The 22,422-nt window shown below is 42.7% G+C and overlaps 1 protein-coding gene across 6 annotated transcripts in view; it reads right to left on the bottom strand.

Moving 5' to 3' along the window:
* The window catches only part of tinc (tincar), an 86,041-nt gene that overhangs the window by 33,986 nt on the left and 29,633 nt on the right, over window positions 1-22,422 (bottom strand). The window contains exon 2 of one of the 6 annotated variants that reach the window (XM_043433136.1): window positions 17,996-18,056. The exons of the other annotated variants lie outside the window; for them this stretch is intronic. The gene's annotated coding sequence lies outside the window, so the exon portion shown is untranslated. The remainder of the gene's footprint in view (window positions 1-17,995; window positions 18,057-22,422) is intronic. 6 annotated transcript variants of the gene reach the window in all.

Here is a 22,422-nt window from a genome sequence, read left to right on the forward strand (position 1 = left end):
GTCTCCAAGTCTCCCATCCGAGAGCAAACGTCCTGCACAATTATCTCACGCCCTCCCGCTTCTATCTCCGGTTCTTTCATTTCCGATGAACGGAATTTTCGTGGTGGCCGGCAACAAATGAGTTCCAATACACGTCACAAACAACGAACGTATTCGCACGGCCCAAGTTCTTATTTTCACTCATGTCACAATGCTGAAGTTTGCAACGTTGGAGTCTAACGAAACGGAGGAAAGAAACATTTTTAATTCAACAAATTTTTATCTCACGAAGCATCAGTGCAGGTTGAAAAACTACGAATTGCAAATTCGACAGGAAACGAAATTGGAGAATTAGTGGAATTTTTGGAGAATTTTTTTAGATCATTTCGTTGGACTCCAACGTTGCAAACTTCAACCTCATCTCATGTCACATTCACGTTCCGGTAATTCGTGTTGAACTTTTCTTATATCAAAGCAAGTTTGTGGCTTTGACCAATTTTTATTTCGCACGATGTATATCGGTGCAGGTTGAAAAACTACCAATTCCAAATTCGAGAGGCCAACAAAATTGGAGAATTACTGGAATCATTGAAGGCTTTTGTTAAATCACTTCGTTGGACTCCAACGCTGCAAACTTGAGCGTCATATTATGAAAACAGTGCTCCAGCAAAAAGCATAAGATTGTTCTCGCAATGTATGCCAGTCAACGAATCGTGAATCGCAAATTTGCTTCATCATTTTGATCAACACCCTTCTGAGATTCGTTGTAAAATAAAAATAAAACTTCTCCATTGCAAATGCTGTTCGCAGTCCATAAACATCCATTCCGCACGGCAAATTGTTCTCTTCGGATCTGAAGAATCTCTAAAAACTTTGAAAAGCTACGTCTCCGTGTCAAATTATTTTTCGCTGAAATTCGTGAGCTGTTTTCGTCGTGAAGCCATAGCGAAACGGTACAAAACGCCGACGGGCAATAACCCCTAATCCCCTGTGTACGCGAAGAGTATCGGATATACGTTACGCGCGATCCACATCGAACAGCGTGTTATTACGTCAACGGCACAGAGTCGAGATACAAAACGTATGCAATCTCTCAAAACAAGGAAGATGATCGAATAACATTGAAACGATGAAAAATCCGGTCTGAGTGTTACCCAAGTTCGATTCGGTCTGCAAATCTTCAAACGTATTTCCGGCGCGCGAATAAATTCGATGGTGATCAATGAAAATGGATATAATTTCGCCACCAAACACTCATTGGAATCAAAGAATCGTGCCAACGAAAAGTATTTTTGAAAAAAACTTCATAAACCAACGAAACTTTTGGCGTTGCACAAACTTTTGTTAGGAGATTGAAAATAAGAAGGAATCCGAAGGGACGATGCAGCAGTGAATGAACAGCTCTGGAACGAGGAAAACGGAAGTTCGGAGCTTCTGGTCGTCGCGAAAGATATACACATGCGGGTATACACGCGGAAGAACACGTTGAAACGTTAATGAAAATGGATGCGGGCAGAGCCTGCGTCTCTCGCTTATACGCCGCGTATCCTTCGCTCTCGCGTTTTAAAGCTAATCCGGTAGCACGAGCTAATTTAAACGGCGCTCGGCTTTTCGTATATTAACGGCACTGCCGAGGATAGGACGCATTTGCGCGTTTACTACGCCGAAATAAACCGCCTTCCGTCTGTCATGTGGATGCTGGGCATGGGAGAGAACCCTTATGGAAGACGAAGCATCTATGAAACCGCATATTCTCGTATCCTTCGGTGGATGCAGCCTCCAATATATCATGTGTCAGAATCTTTTCCTTTGAGTAAAAAATGTGAATATGCCCGAGCGGAATATTGAGGAAGAAAGTTCGATGTAAAAAAAGCACAATAAAAACATCGAATGTCAATTTTTCGTTACAATGGAACGAAATGCCGTGCTGGACTGTGGACGAATCAATGCATTTTTACGAGCTTTCGCCGTCCGAATGTCCACTTCAACGGGCGTTTTGAATCTCTTGATCGACACGTACCAATGGAAAAAACATCTGGGACAAATTTTTCTTTGCCTAGGCTTTTAGATCAGTCGAAATGCCGATTTGTATGAATTTACAAAGCTGTGACGAATAGTATACCGAGAGATATTGGAAAAACCTCATACTCGCGTGATAATTGTTCGCTGATTGCCGAGAGTGGTTTACCAGACGATACGGAGGCACGGGAGAGTCGAGAGTGCGATGCAAAGTCCGCGCGGAGGGGAGGAGAGTCAAGAGATAAAAGTTCTTTTTGCGGATGAAGAATGTAGGGGACAGGGTATGGCTTGAGAGAGAATCGCCCTCGTTCGATGGCCCCGATGAGCGCCGGGTTAACCCTTCCGGTCCGTCCTCACGCGCGCACCCATTCAATCAATACCCGATGCCACGAACTCTTGCTTTCTCTCTCTCACTCCGACACTAATTCTCCTCCTGCGATCGTCTTTCTCTCTATGGTCTGTACGATGTCCCTGCGGAACCCCATTTCCATAGGCATCCTTGCCCGAAGGAATTCTCCCTCGCCGCGTGGACGCTCGGATTCCGTATCGCGAGGAGTTATTACTCTTATTCGACGTATAAACGTCGCGCGTAGCGCGTGCGATTTTACGCAACCTCTTCGACCGTTTACGCGTTAAAAAACAATTCGCTTTTCCTCTTTTCACCAAGCATTATTTGCCCCATTGCCAGATACGTGATGAATAAAGTGCGAATTGGTCTCTAAAATGTCATAAAAAATGATACGAGCCTCTCGTTGGCTCGAGCAGCGAATATTCGCAGAGATATTCCTGGTTGTTTCGAATCAGAGGAAACACTGATTTTGCATTATTTTATTATTGTCAAGATCTCGAATGCATTTATGAATGCAGTTACGAACACACACACGAATCGACAATTATTCGATCTGTACGCATCGAGATGAACGATAAGACAAAACCCTCCATTCGCGTTATCGCTTATCTGCCTCAAAACTATATAAATTAACAAACCTATGTGTGTACAGAGTTTAATAGCACGGGAGCAAGAACGTGGCTCAATTTTGTGGGAGCTTAGGAGTGACAACGAGAGATCTAGATCGTTGCTCGTATGCCCGAGCCTGCTTCGCGATTTACGATCCCACTTGGTCGAGAATCTCCCGGCTAGAATCGATTCCAGCCCCGATAGCTCGCCTCTGAGGGTGCATACAGGCAGATTCTACTAGCGCGTAATTGACGTCGACGAGGGTGAACCTACGAGGAGGGTTCTCTGTGACATTCTCGCAAAACTCTCCCTCGCATCCTCGACCAAATGCACACACCAAGCGACACTTTTGATGACGAAAATTTAACTACGAATCTTATCAAGGGACGCGCGGTAGCGGCTTGACGCCAAGTCTTCAAAGTTCAAAGATTTCCCAAACAAATTTTCCATGACCATATATACATTGCACAGGAATTTTTAATGCCCATAAAAAAAATCGAGTTTTCAATCAACGTGAGAATTCAATAATTTCCAAATATCCTCAATAAAAACGATTTTCTTCATTGACTCTGTGAATGCGACGTAAAATGGCGAAAGAAATATCCATAATTTATCAGTATATAGAAGGACGGAAATAACGAATAAAACTTTCAACGTATTCGCTGCGCAATGATGGATAAGCCCGATTCCTCTCGGAGGAAACTTGGAGGCTATGATATAGGCTCGCCTTAGTATTTTATGGCACTTGTATATCGTTGACAAGGTGGGTGCCCAGAGGGCAAAAGGGCCAGGTCGACGTGAAATCGTGGTCGGAATTGTATCTCCCGTTTCTCTGTATATAGTCACCGCACACACCGATCGGAAGCCGATAACTCGGTTTGGCTTTCCGTAACGTTGAAAAGCCGTCGTCCCATCTCGGCTTCACCTGCACCCTTCTCTCTGTGGTCCTTCCTCTAATACACACAACATGACGCCGTTATCTATATCTATGCATCCAGGGACTCGCTCGCATAGGATAAAGATATAGTAGCGTGGCATAATATTAGACCGCATTCAAGCATGGGGTGAATGAGAATACATTCGCGACGCATATACGCGTGCACATACGTATATATGCCTATGGAGAGTGACATGCACGCTGTATTTCACGAGGACTGGCACATTGGTGGCCAACAGCCAGCAACTTTGACACCGCTCTCAAAAGTCTCGTATTTTTATGGTCTCTCGACAAATAAAATATCACTGGACATTTCCTTATTAAATGTACTACTCGCTGGAAGTTGAAGAGTTGCGCAGTGACCGTGAACCTTGCAGGCTGCATGAAGGCTTCCAGTTTCGGAGTCGGGTAGGGTTCAATATATGTCGAATAACCAAATTTTAGAACGGTCGATATTTCGAAATTCATACAAGTTTTAATATCGGATTGGAGAAAATTAAGTAACTCGAAATTCTTATCTCCGATCGCGACTATTTAGCAGATTACGCGTTTAATCGAACATTCCTTCTTTGAATTCGTATTTACTCGAAAATATATATTTCGATAGTTCTCATTTCGAATGCAGTTTTAACAGACCATACGAATGTAAAAAGTTCATATTTTCGAATTCGATATTGAGAGTAGTTGTTTTATAGACAAACCAGAATATAGAATAGCAAAAAATCGAAAGTGAATTTTTCGAGCCTGTAAAACTGAAATATATGCAGAATAGCGATGGCTCGAAAAGACAAAAGGCAAAATGAATTGAATGAAAATTTTGAGCTCCGCTGCATTTCTTTATTTTGATCAGTCGACTTTCTAACGTTTCGCTATCTCGACTGTTCGAATTTTTGGTGTTTCATTATTTCAACCTCAGTAATATTCAGTCTTTCGTTATTACATTTTCGAAATTGTGAATATTCGCAGTATTGCTAATTGTAGTAATTTATGAATCATTGAAATTCTATTTTCAATGTAAACGTGCTTCAAACCTTGAAGTTTCTACTTTATTTATTTATTTCGACACTCAAAGCTCTAGTCGAATTGATTCGTCACCATATTATCATTCGAAGTTTATAAACTCGAGATTTTAGCTGTTCGAAATTTTAGTCATTCTAACATTTCATCCCCACCCGTTTTTTCGTTCGATAAACTACATCATTTACAGGTTTTGAAAAAGATTTAGTTTATTCCGATACATTCGAATGCAACTGAATAGCATTTTTCCGGAAGAACGGAGTTGTTTTTCATGCCGTGCATTTTTTGTTTACGAGTATTGCATTTCCAAGTGGTGAACGAGCCAAAAATCATCAAGGCAAATGTGCCATTTTCCTACTTTGTACAAGAGACTGTCAAATATTTATGTTGAAGTATTTTTGTTTCGTATAAAAAGCCCAGTAAATGGTATCCCTATGATTGATATTTTTACCGGGAACATAGATCATCGCGGAGTACTTTGCTCGAAATGGTGTGTGAAAAAGCTGTCATTTTTGTATGAAGAATGGGAAAAAAATGATGAATATTCGGAGCGAAACGGCGCGCTCATCATCCGAGTAAATATTCTCCGGGCAATGCCGTCACATATGTCTATCGGATGACACGTGTGTCATCAGTGATGTGGTCGACGCACGTGAAATAGAGAGTGCAGAATTTGACGAAGATAAGATTAGCACGCGTGTGCGCGCGAAAACATGCGAGTATGTTGGGGAAAGCTCCGCGGCGCGCGCGCCGAACTCGTCTTCCACACACAGCCCGAAGAGAAAATCGATAGGGGTTGTGAAGGAGAGAGAAAGAGAGAGAGAGAGAGAGAAAGGCGAGGAGGGAGAAGGGAAAGAGGGGAGCAGAGAGAAAAGTTGTTCGCGTGTGAACAAGCAATTTACATTTACGGGGACTGCTCGCTCACGAACATTCCTAGACTAGCGAGGACCTAACACTATTTATTCCTTGCATGCGAGACTTTCCAGTCATTTTTTTACCCCGTTCGTCCTGTTTTTTTCCTTTGCCTCTGTGCTATCATCGCTTCGATTTGGTGCCACCTGCTCGCTCGACAATAACATAAGCGATGTACCGATATATTCACTTCCGTAATTAATCAAATATATATGTGTTCGAAGGTATTTGCATAATTGTCAAAGTTCGTGCCGTAATACTTGAGAAATTCCATCGTCGTTGACTGTCGAATATTTCGTAGCTTTACCAATACCATTGAGACCACGTTTTCCTTATTTATTTGCGCTCCTTCGAGTCTTGCGCGACTCCACGAAAAATTTCTACGAAAAAGGAGAAAGATCGTAATTATTCGTGCGAAATTCGCGCATTACGTGAGTACTTTTCTTGTAAAAATGAAGATAAAAATGAAACCCCATAGATGTTTATCCCGGAAATATCGTAAGCGTTCGATAATTCAATCACACCATTCACGGATAGACTATCAAAGGTACAGAGTGATCTGGTTAAGAACAAGCAGACGATGAGTGCCCGAGGCGATTCACGGTCTATTAAGGATGCGGGAAGCCTAATAATCCCTCTCGAAATCCGGTTCACTGCGTCGTCCTCATCCATCTTCTATCTCTGTGGAATACGCGTCCATCTCACTCTTTCTCGCTTTCTCTATCCCTTTCGCCTGTCAAACTTCCTCAGCGGATTAGAGCCAAGAGCATATTAATGCGTTTACGAACGCAATTAGTTTTGCGGCTGTTTCAACAGAGTATGGGAAAAGGGAGAACGACGAAACGGTACCGAGAGTATGAGGGATGTGCTGAAGAGTTAAAAACCCAAGGACTCGCTCACATTCCCTCATACGAACGCATCGACTGAGTGAAGTGAGCGGGATGAAAGAGGAAACTCATAGGAATAGTGCAAGGAAGAAAATATTAGTGTAGTACGAACCGCCTTCGTTGTCGAGATACAAGGAAATTGAAGTTTTTTACAAAACCACATGCGTGAAAATATGTTGATTAAAATATTAAAACGCGTCATCGTCTCATTGCATCGCGTGAAATAAAATAAGTTTGTTGGTTCAACAAAATTTCCGCTGGATCACAAAATGAAATTTGTTAACTGAGCGAAAATTCAGTCAAGCCGATTGCTCAATTTGGTGGCCTCAAATAAATTTCGCTTACTACGACGAATGCATGTGTGAATCAACAGACGTTTTGTTGAATCAACGAACTCCATTTCGTTCACGACGATTTGTTGATATACAATCAAATTTTGTTGAATCAACACACATTTCTTGTCTCAGTGTACATTGTTCTCGTACTGTAGCCAATCTCATTGCGCGAATAATTAGTAGTAATAGCGAACTTTCACGCATTCGACAGAAAAATTGATGAATATAATTACATTATTAATAACTGTGAGATTTTAATTCGTGTGTGCAACAATCGTTTTGTTATCGGTTTATGCAAACTTTTTTGTATTACCGTATGAATAATGGAAAAAAAAAAATCCACGAGAGGCATCATAACGAATGAACTTTTAACTCTCGAAACACAAAGTTTTCAGAGTTTTACGTTGTTTCAGGGCTGAAGTGTAATCGAGCGAATTCACCCTTCGTAAATAGCTTAACAAATTTAACCTTTGAAAATATTTTACGCGAGTGAACTGGTTTTATGGGAAAGTGTATTATGGGCGCGCTGCGCCCGTGCATATACGGATGTGTGTGAGCGATGCCTGATACATATCGCATGTGTGCACAAACACCGGGCAAAAACATTCGGAAGAGGAATTGATTAGTAACGCTTGAGACGAGTCGGTGGCGTGGGGCGACGAATATCGTCAAAAATCTGCCGTGAGTTTTGCTCGTCGCAATTTTTCACTCTCACTGTAGTTAAATATTGACTGATGAAAAAAGGTCCGTAAAAACGAAAACCTTTGATTATTGAGATAAGCGTTGAATGTCGGATTTCCGGTGAATGGTATTTACGAAAAAAATATGAAAAAGTCCAGACATCGTTAATTTGTTTATCACTTATTTCGAGTGAGCTTTTGTTTAAGGACGTTAACCAGGAAATAGTATTAATGGACAGAAAAATATGAAACTTTACAGAATGTTAAATTATGATGTAAAAGATCATTCGTGCAAATTTTTGAGGCCCCCAGTCGTTTGCAACGCGACATGGCCTCTCATGAAAAATCACGGAGTAGCTGTACATTTTTCCCCACATCTCCGTTATTGATGGATAGGATGGAACAAAATTTGAACAGTAGAGAGATGAAATATTTCCAATCATTTATCCGGCTTTAAATTTATCGAAGATGACTTATGACAGGAATAATTACTAAAATAAGGCATGACACTCGCTTCTTTCCAGAGCGTGTCACTAGAGAGACGTTGCAACGTCTCATATTCGAGCTTATATGCGCGTAATTTGAAATTTCGAATGTATGTGCAGACTGGCAAAGACGTTTGAAAACTTTTTTTGCTGAAAGGATACGAGTCAGAAAGACTGTCGATGTAATAAATTTACAAACAAATTGAGAAGTATTCTTCTATTTAAATACACATTTTTGTACAAGCGCAAAGTCTTTTTCTTGAGAACTAATGTTCTCCGCGCAGCTGATGAACTGTCAATGACATATATGATCTATTTTTGAACAAACATAAACACGCCCACATGAAAAGGAAAAGCGACGTTGACAGATGAATTCAAGTCAAACGATGCTCTAATATTATTATGACTAGTTATAGGTAACTGAATAGCTTCCTTAACTTTGTATCTTCCAATTAGAATTTCCAAGGGTGTTGTTTCGACTGTAAGTAGAAGAAAAATAATCGACGAATAGGGCAGAAGAATGAGGGATAAGCTACAACGTTGTTCATTTTTTTGCGTATATATTCCGTAGCTTGTCTTGACTGCAGACGAATTTTGTTCTGCAGTGAGCCAAAAATGGATTACGTATGAAATTTCGCTGAGCTCGCAGGGAGGAGCAGCCGAGCTTAAGGGAGGAAAAACGAGAAGCGTAAAGCACGTGTATTCCTTCCGTATGAAAGAGGGCATAAGCGGCAAGTATACCGAGCGAAACAAATGGAGAATGAGTTGCTGGGACCCACGGACCTGAAATATAAGAGAGAGGGCGGGAGGAAGAGAGAGAAAGGTAAAGTCGAGACGAGAGGGTGGTTTCGAGTTTCAAGCGAGCGAGCTGCGCTCTCACGCGGCAACCACGCACACGCACGAGAGGCCTCGAGACGAATGTTTCCTTCACGCAAGATTAACGATTCTTCGACTCCTCGACGCTTTTTCACCCCTTCGATTCAGCGCTCCTCCATCTTCCGCTGTACCTACGTATAAGCATGTTTTCCGTACTTCAGCACTTTGCTTTTACTGCAGCACTCTTGCCACTGGCGCGCTATTTCTCTCCAAATGGATCTTCTTCCTGTGCAAATATTTTTTCAATTTACCCAAGGAATAATGTGACATGCAAATGAAGTTTTCACATATTTTGACAACGCAACACTCTTCGTTTCATATTCATTGCATTGCTCTTCCAATAAACCTTCGACGGGGTATTTCTACACGCGGGCATGTACTTTTCTTACAAAAGTCACTTGCTGGGCTTGAAACACGAATCGTTGGAAAAACTGAGTGTGCGAAAGGAGCGAAAAACTCGCATTTTCCAAACGGGCCGCCGTCGATATTCCGCGGCTTTGATGCTCGCTACTTTTCACTGCTTTTCTCATGGGTCTTCACCGTTCTTCTCGTTACTCCTTTGAAGCCTCGATATATTCCGGGATGGGCTCGATATAGAAATTCAATGTACAGAAAATGTGGGGCATGCTTGAAGAATTTATCGATTGAAGAACGCGTCAACGAAGCTTGTTTTCTGTACTCATATTCGGTCCAAATTTCGTCATAATTTTTATGAATATTTTCAAAAAGATTGTAGTTATATAAAAAATATTTCGAGATAATGACGAACGATTTACGCAACGCAATTCATTTTCTGCGTTCCATTAAAAAGCTCCGGGTGCGATAAAACTCCGCTCCGCCGGCATTGTCTACATTTCTGCGTTGTATAATCATCGCGACACGCTCGGATAATGAATCAATAGTACAGAGATAAGTGAAGACATAAATTTGCGTAATTATAGAAGGTCGTAAATCTTGCTCAGAGTAGAATTTTCCATTATGAAAATGTCGTATATGTGTTGAGTGACGTGCGGGGTATTATTTCGCGTCGACTGGATTCGCGAAAGCCGGTGCTAACGGCCTTCCAGGCTCAGAAAATACGGGATGGCCTTCGGCAAGAATGTCGGTGATCTCTCGATCGTCGCGTTTTTCGATTCCGCTTTGTTGTATTTTCAGATTGAATACCAGAGTTTCCGGAGAAAAATAAAAGCTGCTCTTTTGGTCCGATGAGCCGGATATTTAGAAAAGTATCGTGCGAATCATCATTCGACGAGGCGTTGAATAAAACGCGAAGCCCTCGCACGCACGTGCCGGTTCTCAATATATTTACGTACGTGTGAGCGACCCATGCGAGGTGCCGTTGTCGGGCCGAGAACGCGTTAAGCTCCCACATTTTTCTGTTTATTTTTTCTTTCTCGGCGCGAGGAAGCTCCGGTTCAGAAGTGAAGCGATATCTTCCATTATTTTTCGCTCCGCCATAAAGTGTCAGGGCCCGGGGAGAGTGGATAGATGAGGGCTGCGCTGGCCGTCCGCGCGGCCTAGGAGACCGCGTCACTGTGAGAGAAAAACCGCGGGCTATAAAGATAAAGCTTTTCGAGTATACGCCTATTACTTTATACAAACGGAAAGCTTGTTGAGAACGAAAAGGTCGCATGTGAGAGGATTCAACGATAAGACCGCTCGCCGGATGAATCCTTTTGCTCTTGAAGCATCGACACACGAACCTGTGCAGCAAATATACACGCATGGGTCATTTACCCATCACGAACGCGTGTAGTCGGCTCTTCTCGTCCATTGTGTGAGCACGAAGATATGCTGGCAATAGTTAAATCAGCAGCGATGCACGGAAATGGCGATTTTCTGGGCCGAGCGAAATGATTCGGGAGGTTTAAATATTCAAGGATGATCGCACGGGGGCTCTCTCGGAGACTTTCCATCTCTTTCGGACCTGCTCTCGGGATCGCGAAGGCCCGCGTTCACCGGACGAGTGCACGACCTTTCTACCGAGCCGTTAATTACCCTCGCGGGAGCTTAAGCGTCTCTCGTTACCTATAAATATTAGGTTGCCATGAAAAAGAATAAAAAGCAGAAAAACACGGAGAGCACCTCGATGGCGGGGCTCATCGAAATTTCTTTGTTTCTCGATAGAGTTGACGCGGAGCGTATACGGGACGGGGGAACTAATATTTACTGCTGTCTCAGCGATTCCCTAAATTTCGTTGTTTGGAAAATCGTGCAGCATTTTCCGACCACTTTAATTCTGGGTCTTCTTTAAAAGAATAATTAAAACAATCTCGTGCGGTAAAGACGCAAAGAAGTTCAAATGTTTGCACCCATAACCGTGAGGACAAATAGCCGAAACAAAACGTTTTTTCTTAAGCTCTATGTCTGCAAGAGCAGAATATAACGGAAGCGAAAATTACGGTAGAATATATACGGTTGAAATAGAAAGAACGAGAGTGCGCTTGCCCGAGCGCATGCACACTCGATCCGTTGCGTTATAAAAATGGACAGACTCCTCATTTAACTTGCAAACAATGCTAATTCCCAGGACGCGTGCTGGGGCACCACGATTGACGCTGCAGCCGTTGATACAGATAGAACTCGCGCCAGACCCGACTCAAGTATGAAGAAAAGCCACACACACACACACACACCATACGTCTATCTACATATGAATAAATTATTCTCCAGCAAATCGTTGCAAATGAGTGGGTGGGAAGCTTTTATACTCGCTGACTCAAGGTTCAAAATGGTCACTGGCCTTTCATCTGTATTGCGTGTCGACACATAATAATTACGTTTTCAACTCATCATCGTAATTTATTAAAAGCTTCGAGGGTTTTGCGATTAAGGGGGATCCTGCTTTAAAAAGTCAAAAATCGATTGTTTTCGGTGGTTTCAAGGATATTTCAAGGGTATACAAACATTTTTTTTTATGTGAGAAATGCTCATTTTTACATGGTTTATGCGCTAAGTCCGAATGTCGAAATTTCTCAACTGTGTACAATGTGGAGATCGTAATTCTAAATTTTTCTCCCATCTTTATATATTTTCCTTCCATATGAACTTATAAAAAGCCGGAAAAAATTATGAAATTCTATATTTTTAGCGAGTTTGAACAAAAACGCTGCTAAAGGAAAAGAATATTGCTTGAACGTTCTGTAAACATAGAATTTCGAAATTTTTTCCGGTCTTTATAGGCTCATACGGAGGGAAAATATATGAAAATGGAAAAAGAATTTGGAATTTTTTTTGCAGACAATAATTACGATCTCCACATTGTACGCAGCTGAGAAACTTCGACAAATGTTTTTATACTTTTTAAATATCCTTGAAACTATACCGGAGAGTTCGCTATGGTGAGTTATTTCCGTCTATCCTTAAAATATTCCCGAAAACAATCGGTTTTTTCACTTTCTAAAGCAGGACCCCCCCTTAAGAAAAAGGATCAACTTATGCAACATGCGCGCACAGAAAAACAATAATTGTTTGTTGAACCGAATTTATTTTATATACCGAACAAAACGTGATAGTTCCAACAATTTCTTGGCGAGTGTCATGTAATCAAATTTATCAGTTCATTCATTTGAATCATGGAAATTCGTTATGAATCAGTCGAGAGATCACCGAAGTCTGATGACGATTGTTCGAACAACTGGAATTATTTATCTGCTCACGCATGCTTTGAATGAGATTATTTCGAATGGCATTTTTATGCGCAAACAAGATGAATTCGTTCAGCTGCCTTCAAGTTTCATTCGCTTTCGCGTTTCTTTATTTCTCACGGTATCGATTCGGAGAAATGGAATTTCGTTCGATCGAATGAGCAAAAGATTTTCTGGATGCGATCTCCGCTTCCTATTTTTAGCAGCTGGAGAATTTTTTTCAGATTTGAACCCACGGATTATTTTCCTCGCGTAAAGTTCAATGACACCGTGCGAAAAAATGAAGTTAAAATGAAACGAAAAAAAAAAATGCATTATTCCAAGTACGTTTAACCCTCTGTCGCACTTAGCAAAGCAAATTTATTCGTCTCCGCTGGCAATTTTGGAGGACGAGCGCCCGTTCACGACGATAGTTATTCAAATGGTGTGGCGATGAGCTCCCTCCGACGTAGATCAAGACAGTTGATAAGTCCCGCTGCAAATTCGCAGCCGCGAGGGCCAAAAATGAGCAGAAGCCTTTCTCAGTAATTTGAAAATCAGTCGAAATCGCACGATTTTAAACAGGCATGCGCGTGAAGACCGCCTGAGCGGAATTCCGGTCGCCTGTTCCTCCCTATTCTTGCAATTCATTTTATTACCACGGTCATTCCAGCCACGTGTTTTTATGCAAAAAAACGATCCACCGGGCTCGCCGAATTCGTGAGTTTCGGGTTAATGTCCCGTAAAAACAACCTTTATGATATAAATTTCGTCGGTGCGAGTATGATCGCACGAAATAATAGTTACACCCGAGGAAGCACACGTGCTATTGCCCTAAAATGTACGAAATTTCAGGAGAATGCGTCGTAGCTACCGCAGCCGTGTGCATGCACACCCTCAAACGCAGACTTCCCGCTGTGGTACCACAAATTCGACCATGTCAGGATTGCAATTAACCGAGGATCCTAATTATCGAGAAGCTGAGACCGTGCACGGCGTTAGATTTATCGGGTTAATGTTGTTGTTCTCTCATATTGCATGCATGAGACGAGAAATTCCACGGAATATTTCATATTAACTTGTGCTCGCGCAGGTTCACCCACGCGAATAGTGTTTTCACTGGACGACATTTGCCAAAAACTCCGCATTCATAGCATTCGGGAAATATTACACGAGGCATCGAACACGTCGACTTTGAAACTACGTATATAACGAGGCCTGAACATCTCCGAGCCTCGAAACCTGCTGCTTCACAACTAAATCACGGCACTCAAACAAAGCGCAACTTATTTTGATATGTACACCGAAATAAACATCAATGAAGCGACAAGTGATCCCTAGCCAATATTTGATAGAAACAACGTTTTTAGGCAACGCCATCTGTCGATGAATTCATAACTGGCGCTGTTAAGGTTGTTGCAAAATCTTTTTAGAGGGTGGCAGTAAAAGACGAAGCTCCATGCTAATACATTGAGTGACGTCAGCAATGCCACTTTATAGATACTGAATGATTACTAATCATTCGGATGAACAATGCGAAAATTTTCAATACAACATTTTTTCTCGGCGATTTAAAATTGCGTTAAAATAAAGACAAAGATTGGCAACGTTGCGTAATTTCTTCGTACTCGGCTGTTGGCTTGGATGCAGTGAACCCTGTGCCTCTGTGTTCGTGTTACTTGTTTCGCCTGGCGTTCTTGGAGGTTATTATGTCAACGACTGCCTGTCAAGGAATTGCTCTCGTTGGTGTGTCGTGTAGTTGCAACGTTGCCGCATTTCTACGCCGCGGTCTCGCAGTTAAGCCGATATGATCGTGATGCGGTCACATATTTTCGGTGATTTCTTGTCATTCAAGTCGGCGAACTATCCGTTCTTTCAAGTAAAATCCTTCTATATATCGTCCTGAGTCGAAATGTCGTTTTTCAAATGAATTTCTTCATTAACAAGAGTGACGTAAGCAAAAAATTGTGAAGGTAAGGACTTCGTCGGATTCAATCGATGCAATGAAATTTTAGCTCAACCTCGAGATTCAATTTCTCCAAAATTATTTCGATAAGCTCATTTTTCCTTGAAACAGTAAAAATTCAGCAAATATTCGTCAACAAATGGAAACATTTTTATATACATCTATTCAAAATCATTGAAAGATTTTCCCACCAGTTGGCAGGATGTGAAAAGTATGGTATGCGTCAATCCAGGTTCGTCCCTGTGTCAAGTTACATCCAAATCCGTTGAACGTTTCATGCGTGATTGAAAACATACTGTCGAACGATCTAAACAAACTTTTGCCAATATATTGTCGAGATTATTAGGATGAAATATGCCATTACCGCAAAGAGCATGGATATGAAAGTTGGTGTAAAATTTTACAAGGTATTTTCATAAGTCACACGAGCAGATGGCTAAGGTCGCTCGCGATTAAGGAGTTACGTACAGGAGCGAGGATTAGGTATCGCGCCAACAAATGTTCAACTAGGAGAGTTCTCGGGGTTAGCAAAGGCGAAGATGAGTTTATTGGTGCGGTGGAGGATCGAATTCGCTAGGAAATTCGAGGCCTCTGTTGAAGCATTGGCTGGAATGGAGGGAGAGTTTTCCAGACGACTGTGCTCTTTCAAGACGGAACACTGCGGGATGAGCTAGTACGTGGACAAGCGATGTGTGCCGCTGCACCAACAACGCCTAAAATACATTTCGTGTCCCTCGTTCGTCTGCTCGGATTACCCGATTCGGAGACGAGTTCTCAACTCTGTTCTGTAAAGGAGGCAAGAGCCTCCGCTTTTCTTGTCTCTCGGTCCCTCTTTTCCTCGCTCACTTACTTCCTCGGTCCGCGCTTAATCACATTCCGAAGATTCAACTTACCAAGGCACCGCAAGAATCCGATAGTACGAGAGGTAGTAGACGGCATCGATTTACTGGAGGGCTGCCTGACCATTACAGTTCATTCCACTTACCATTCGCCCACGAGCATTCGAACGTCGTTCCTCGTCGTTAACGGTTTCAACTGATTTTCCTTCGATCTCTTTTTTCAGCCTCCGCAGTTTAGCTTACGTATTGAAAAAATCAGTCAACTTTATATTCCAACATTGAATTATTTATGGGAAACGGTGTAAATTTAAACTCGCGAGTTGTAATAGAAGAAAATGTACAAAATTATGGCCGAAAATCTCAAATATTTTGTCTCCCGAGACTCCCTCCGGTCTATTTTAATCGTTCGAAATTGCCTCGATAAATTAGTCACCAACTATCGTGGCTTCCTCGCAAAGATTAAAGTTCGATTTTCCCTCTCGTACAATGAATCTCTCGCTTCGTTGTCTCCAGCTGTACATACACACTCGACGATGGGACTGTATGAAATGAACCGCCGGGTTGAACCCACGCCTGATGTCATTGATGCTGCTATAAATACATTCACAAAGGCAATGACTCAATACTAGCAGCTATGACAGCGCGGCAGCTAATGGTGTGAAAATTTTTATCCACTCTCGGTTTAAAAAAAACGTTTTATAATGAAGCAGCATTGATTTGGTCTGCTAATCTATTATCGGGCTTAAGATTTATATTCATTCAATCGCTCCATTCATTTCGTGGACGTTGAAACTGATTATTGGTCATTCTGAGATCGTGCCGATCGAAATAATCGTTCGGTACCTTAAAATCTCGAGTTTTTAAGCGACTGTTATTAATATGAATTCATTCACCATTTAATTCGAAGTGAATGATTGAAAAACGAGCCTTTCGATTTCGTTGTAGCATTAAATGACTCGTGAATCAGTGAATTTTTTGTCCATCACTCTCGCTCCTCAACACGAGCGTTTGTGAAGGAACATTTTTGAACGCACAACAGCTGCGGGTAGTAAAAAATGAGATTTTTTGTCGGAAACTTTCATTCAAACGGAAGAGAGCAGAGCTATTCAAAGAGAATGTAATTATTAGGGTGTTTCGTATACATGTGTTGAAAGAGGAGGCTGGGGGAAGCCATGACCGTAGCATTGATCATTTGACCGTCGAGTGGAGGGTCTCACGACGGAACTCCGATTCCGGAGGTCCATATAAACTCTCAGTGGAAGGGGGAGGAGGGAATGCACATCGAATGTTTACTCGAAAAACCACCGCACGCGGGTGTTCGCGGTCCGATATCCAAGCGTGGTCTCGCTTTTGCCTGGCCTCGTTTCCATTTGTCCATTTCTCCCTGGCTTTTGGCACCGAGCCAAAAAGTCCGCGTGGCCCTATAATAAAGCCTGTTTCCTCGTCTCACTTATCCTGTGCCCGATGTATCGTGTATTTATTTTTCTACTTTTTTTTCTCAAAATAAAATAACTTCGCGGTACACGCGGGACGTCCTCGGTCGGACCTGCTTTATTCAAACGAGAGAACATTCATCGTCGACGAATGTTAATTCCGCGCTCACTTTTACCTCCGCTGTGCGTGTCCACAAATCAATTTTTCACGTCTCCGAATTCCTCAGGTTATTAAACCTCGAGAGGAAAAAATCGACGCTGCTTGGGGCGTTGGCCAATTTTTCGATTACTGCGACCATTCAATCTCATGCACAAATAAAAAATGTCTCGAAACGGAGATTTGATCTTCGGATGATCGCGGTGAATACTTTTTGCCATCGCGTTCACGCGAGGTTATATGAGCAAGCGGTGAAAGTGCGATAGTGAGGAAAGAGCTCTGGAAGTAATCTCGAGGGCCATAAATTGCAAGCCCTTGAAAAAACTACGAGCACGCCCTCTGCGAAAAATTACGTGCTACGGGGTGTTGCTCCTCCTTTCCAAAGCCGCGCGAGAGTGAGTCTTTTCTTCTTCCTATCATGTACAAGCAGCAGCAAACTTACTTTTTGTAATGCTGAAAAGTATTCGTGCATGCGTTCTGCAGTGGTGGATGCTGCAGCGGCGTCTCGCTGCGAACGAGGAAATATCTGCGGCGAGGTTAAAAAGTAAGCGTGAAAGAGAGCAAGCGAGAGGAGCTCTCTAAATTCAAGACACAAGGTCCATCGTTTGAACTGTCCTGTCTTGGCACACGCGAGAAAGAAATGGGAAAACGTGAGGAGCCTCGAATATAACCAAGCTCAGTTCGCCCGGCGTGTACATCGTGCTCTTCCCACCCCCGAATCCTTTTCAACTTTCTCGCTCCCGCGTTTCCCCCCCCCCCCCCCCCCTTTACAAAAGATACCGACAGATGTACTCGCGGGCACACAAGACTTCCTTTTTCGTCATTTTTATCGCCGCTATTTTAACGACTTTAACGAGATTCGCAAGGAATGACTATTTATTCGACTCACCGCTTGAAAATCTCCACGGAACGTTCCTCGCAATTTCTTCACTTTGATCGTCTCTTGATATCTGCAACGTATCAAAGGCAACGGAAATGTGAAATTAAAAAAGTACACGCGAGCCGCTTCAATAACCATCAAAACATTTCCTTTTGAATTTTTCTCTTAATTTTCACAAAACAACAAAATCTTTCTCGTTCGGGAAAAGTCAAATGCGTTGGATCTTGATCGAGTGCGGAGCATTGATGAAACTCATTAGTTCAAAGGTCCGTAAGCCCGTGTAACAACGAAGTAATTTGTAAGGATGAAAAAAGCTTCAACGTTGATGGATCGTCGTATAACATGATCGTCGTATTCATCCGATGGTCTCCTTAAGGGGTAAATCCCTCCCTCCCTCACGCACACGATCAAGTGGCTCTCGCGAAGCGTGTCAATGTCGTGGCACTTTAGGTAATTGAAATCCACCGTAACAAATCTCGTTTACTTAAAGCCCTGTCGTCGGACGCAATACCAGTTGTTTCGCGCTGAGCCGAAAAGGACGGCGATGCGGATCGACGCGGAGGGTGAGAGAGAGAGAGCGGGTGGACGAAATAGAATGCGTTGGTGGTATTCTGATACAGATCTGGTATATTCAATCCAATCAATTTGCGGACAGACGCGCGGTTCAAAGGTTACAGAGGAAGATCGATCGATCGATCCGTCTGCAACTGAAAACAGCTATTTTTCTTCGCTCTGCAGGCTCTCGGAGGGAGCTCGACGAGAAAAGTTTAGCCGTGGGGAGCTTGCCGGTCCGGTTTCAATCGGGAGAATGGAATAAAGAGAAAATACCAGCACGAGTAGATTCCATGCTGCGATAGAGCCTTATCAGCCCATGAGGATACGTCGCTTCGCGTCGCGCAGTGCAGCCCAAGAATGAAAATGTCTTTGATAGAAAAAACACACGATCGTCATGAATTTGCTGGACGTTGTCAAAGAGCAAATTTGATGAGTAAGCAGAATTTGAATGAGAGTCGATGGGAAGGATCCGAAAACGAGGAAACCTTATTAAGACGATAAAAAAAAGGGGGGGTTGAGGAAATGAAAAACACGAAAAGTGGATTAAGAAGAGATAGAGCGGGCGAGTTCGGCGATGGAAAGTAAGGCCAAAATGACCAGTGCGCCCACCGCACGCAATTTAATGAGTCACTCGTGCATCACGGAGTCTTTGCAAGCGCGCATGAACAAACTTTCCTCGCGTCAGCCGTCTCGGTTGCGTGTAATTAAATACCGGTGGATCGAGTTACCCGCACGATGCAATTCGTGTGTGTATATAACCGTGAAGCAAAGGCTTTTTCGTGATCTCGAACATGATCGTTTGTTGCGCCCACTTTGGCAACGTTTCACCGGAACGATCGTCGCGCTTACTCGTTGAGAAAAAAACGTTCCAGCGGCTGGGCAGGACACAAAAAGTGCTCGTAGAAGATCGAGATTAAATGGAATTTGATATGGGGCGATAAAATAATGAAGTTTATGATTATCAGGTTATCTGCGCTTGCTCGAGAGAACTTGACGTCTCTCTCACCGGCAACGTTTTTTTTTATACTCCGCATTCGCTATATTATTTCAAAACTTCGTTCAAATATAACTTCATTTCCTCGACTTTGTTTCTTACACTGAATCAAATCGATGAGAAACAACCGAGACAAACGTTCGCTCGTTCTGACCGACATTTTCAACCGACAGTAAAAGTTCTGCTACCTGCTCGCCGCAATAACGCAACGGACATAGAACGCGATCGCAGTGTCCATATCGGTGTGTTCCATTCGCCCCGAGTGTCCGACGATTTTTAAGCTTATCGATCGATCCTGCATGTTTTGAAGAACGATAAGAATTTATATGGAAGTTTATTCGAGCATCTTGGGGGAGTGGAACGAGCAAAGTAATGCCGGGATGCCGGAGAAGCATGCTGCCAACGTCTTCGGTACTCGATCGATAATCTTGCATTAATAAAATCGTTACCCGAGCCGCGAGTATATCTCGGAGTGCTCTAAATGTTCTGCTGGGAACACACACACACACGCGCGCGCAGTAATATTGAGAGCAGGCGGTAAAACGGAGCTCTGTATGTACGTCAAGCAATATGCACAAACAGCCCCGAGTGCGTGTAGACTCGTAAGTGGGGGAGTCGAGAGTTGGTAAAGTAAGTTGGTAGGAATATCGGGGCTCGCGGCGCATCCTCTAATTATCGATGCAGTACTTTCGTCCGAGGTGGATCGACGCGGGATTTTGCCGCGGGATGTTCCACGAGGGGCCGATCCAAGGGGATTCGCAGTCTCCGTAAGCGTTCGTGCGGAAACCGCCAACGCGTTTCTGTGCCCCTGCTGCGCCCTCGTGATACTTCCGTAAAACGTGCGAAGCAGCGTTACTGCTGGCTCTTGAGATAGGGAGAAAGCCCGCGGTGAGCTTACATTCGTGATGGGAGTAGAAAATCGACGCTGCGGAGACGCCAGACACTCCTGGAACCGAGATGAATGGAGAAACTCATACTCTTTTTAACCTTTCGATATGTCTATAGGTAGGAACGTTAAATGTGCAAGGGTTTACGAATATAAGCCGGGAAAAAGCTCTCTTACACGGGAGTCCCCTACTATTTTCTCGTTTTGTGATCATCGCTGTCTTTCCCAGTTCCGCCTCATTTCCCCGACCTATAATTCTCGTTATGCACAGCACCCTCGAAATGAAAAACGAAAATACCAAAAGTGAAGAGAGAAAGTCCCTTCCAGCCGAGTTACCGTTTGGAAACGTCAACGGGGAGTTATCTGCTGGCAATCGCGAGAGACAGAATGGCCTGGAATCGACGAATTTTAAAATGATTATGAAATTATTGTGCTTCTATTTAATCATTGGCCTGGGGACGATTCGGAACTGCATTTTTTTCTTTGCGTCACATTGGGAGGTAAACTCCTCGAGAGAATATATAACCGATCGATTATTCTTGCACCCGTAAATCATTTATTCCCTATTACATTTTACAGAACCGGTATATTGCGTACTTCGATAATTTAAAATGAAGAAGAAGAGCCGCGTACACGACGAGCGAAACTGCGCGCACGCCCCCCGAGCTCCGCTCTCCCTTTTTTCTCGCTGGACCACCTGCGAATATTCTCGATACCGGTGCCATTGCGTCATCGATTTCACTGGCGATATAATATGAAAAAAAGTTGATGAGAAAGAAGCCATAAATTCGGTCGAGTAAGCGACGACAACGTGATATTTCTTCGGATGATTTAACCGAGTTCGTTTGACGCGGAAGGCCCGGGCAATGAGTATTTATTTTTTTTTTATTCAAATATTATTGATCGATACACTTTTAATAAAGCCTCGCCTTCGTGAAGCGATCGAGAAAATATAATTTCATTCCCGATAATTAAAGTGACTCGAGTAACGATAAAAACTCAATTTTTCCGCCAACAATCCTACAGATTTGTGAACCGAGAAGGCTGGCAATCAATTTTTCGTTTCCTTTTTATTTTATTTTTTATCGAGGAATAAAAATTGCAGCGCGGGAGGAACGAGTCGAGGATGAGTCGAAGAATTTGCGGGAAATTATTCATGGTCGTTGGTCGTTGTCGTAAGAAGAGGAGTGCATAAAGCGATGGTGCGAAACTCGTTCAGTTAACACACCGAGCGTACTCACGCGGGGATGTACAAAAGCCCGGTATCCTACTCGAACCCCCCCCCCCTCTTCTGTGTCTCTCTCTCTCTCTCTTTACTCGACTGCTTGACCCAAATGTTTGTGTCACTGCCAAGTTCCGAGGAGCTACGAGCCCATGAAAGCCCCGGAATTCAATTCTAAGCTCGAACGAATAGACATATATATATTTATATGAATATAGCACGAGAAACTGCACCAGCCAGATGCTCCTGCAGTTCATTACAGCCGAGAGCATTTCACTTCCTTCAATATAATTGAGAAGCGCAGTGTGTCGCGTATATATATACGAATATATTGATGGCCCAGTTCGCAATTTATTTCCAGGACTATTAAATTACTTCAATTACTAGAGAAAAACGTTTCAATAATCCCTCCGAAGAGGAACAATTTTACGAGTTTTTCACTCAATAATCATCCGGAAGAGTGCACTCGCAATGGATCTCGTGGCTGAAGAATGTTATCGTCGAATTTAAATTCACTTCATTATTCATGAACTAGGGGAACTAAGAAATTAGTTTTTCTTAAAAAAAAAAAAAAAAAAAATTCTAATGTTATTTACGTATGTAAGCTTTCTTGCGTATTCCCGCTTGTACTGTTTTCACTTATTGAATGACTTTTATAAAAAAAAACTACGAGATTTCATCGGTGAATATTCGTGAAGCCGTCTCATCAATTTTTGTCCTCCCTTCCTAGGACCGACCGACTCTCTCCATTAAATCAATTTTCACGAGCTTCGTTCGCG

This window comes from Venturia canescens, chromosome 1, assembly GCF_019457755.1.
Source record: "Venturia canescens isolate UGA chromosome 1, ASM1945775v1, whole genome shotgun sequence".
Classification (NCBI taxonomy): domain Eukaryota; kingdom Metazoa; phylum Arthropoda; class Insecta; order Hymenoptera; family Ichneumonidae; genus Venturia; species Venturia canescens.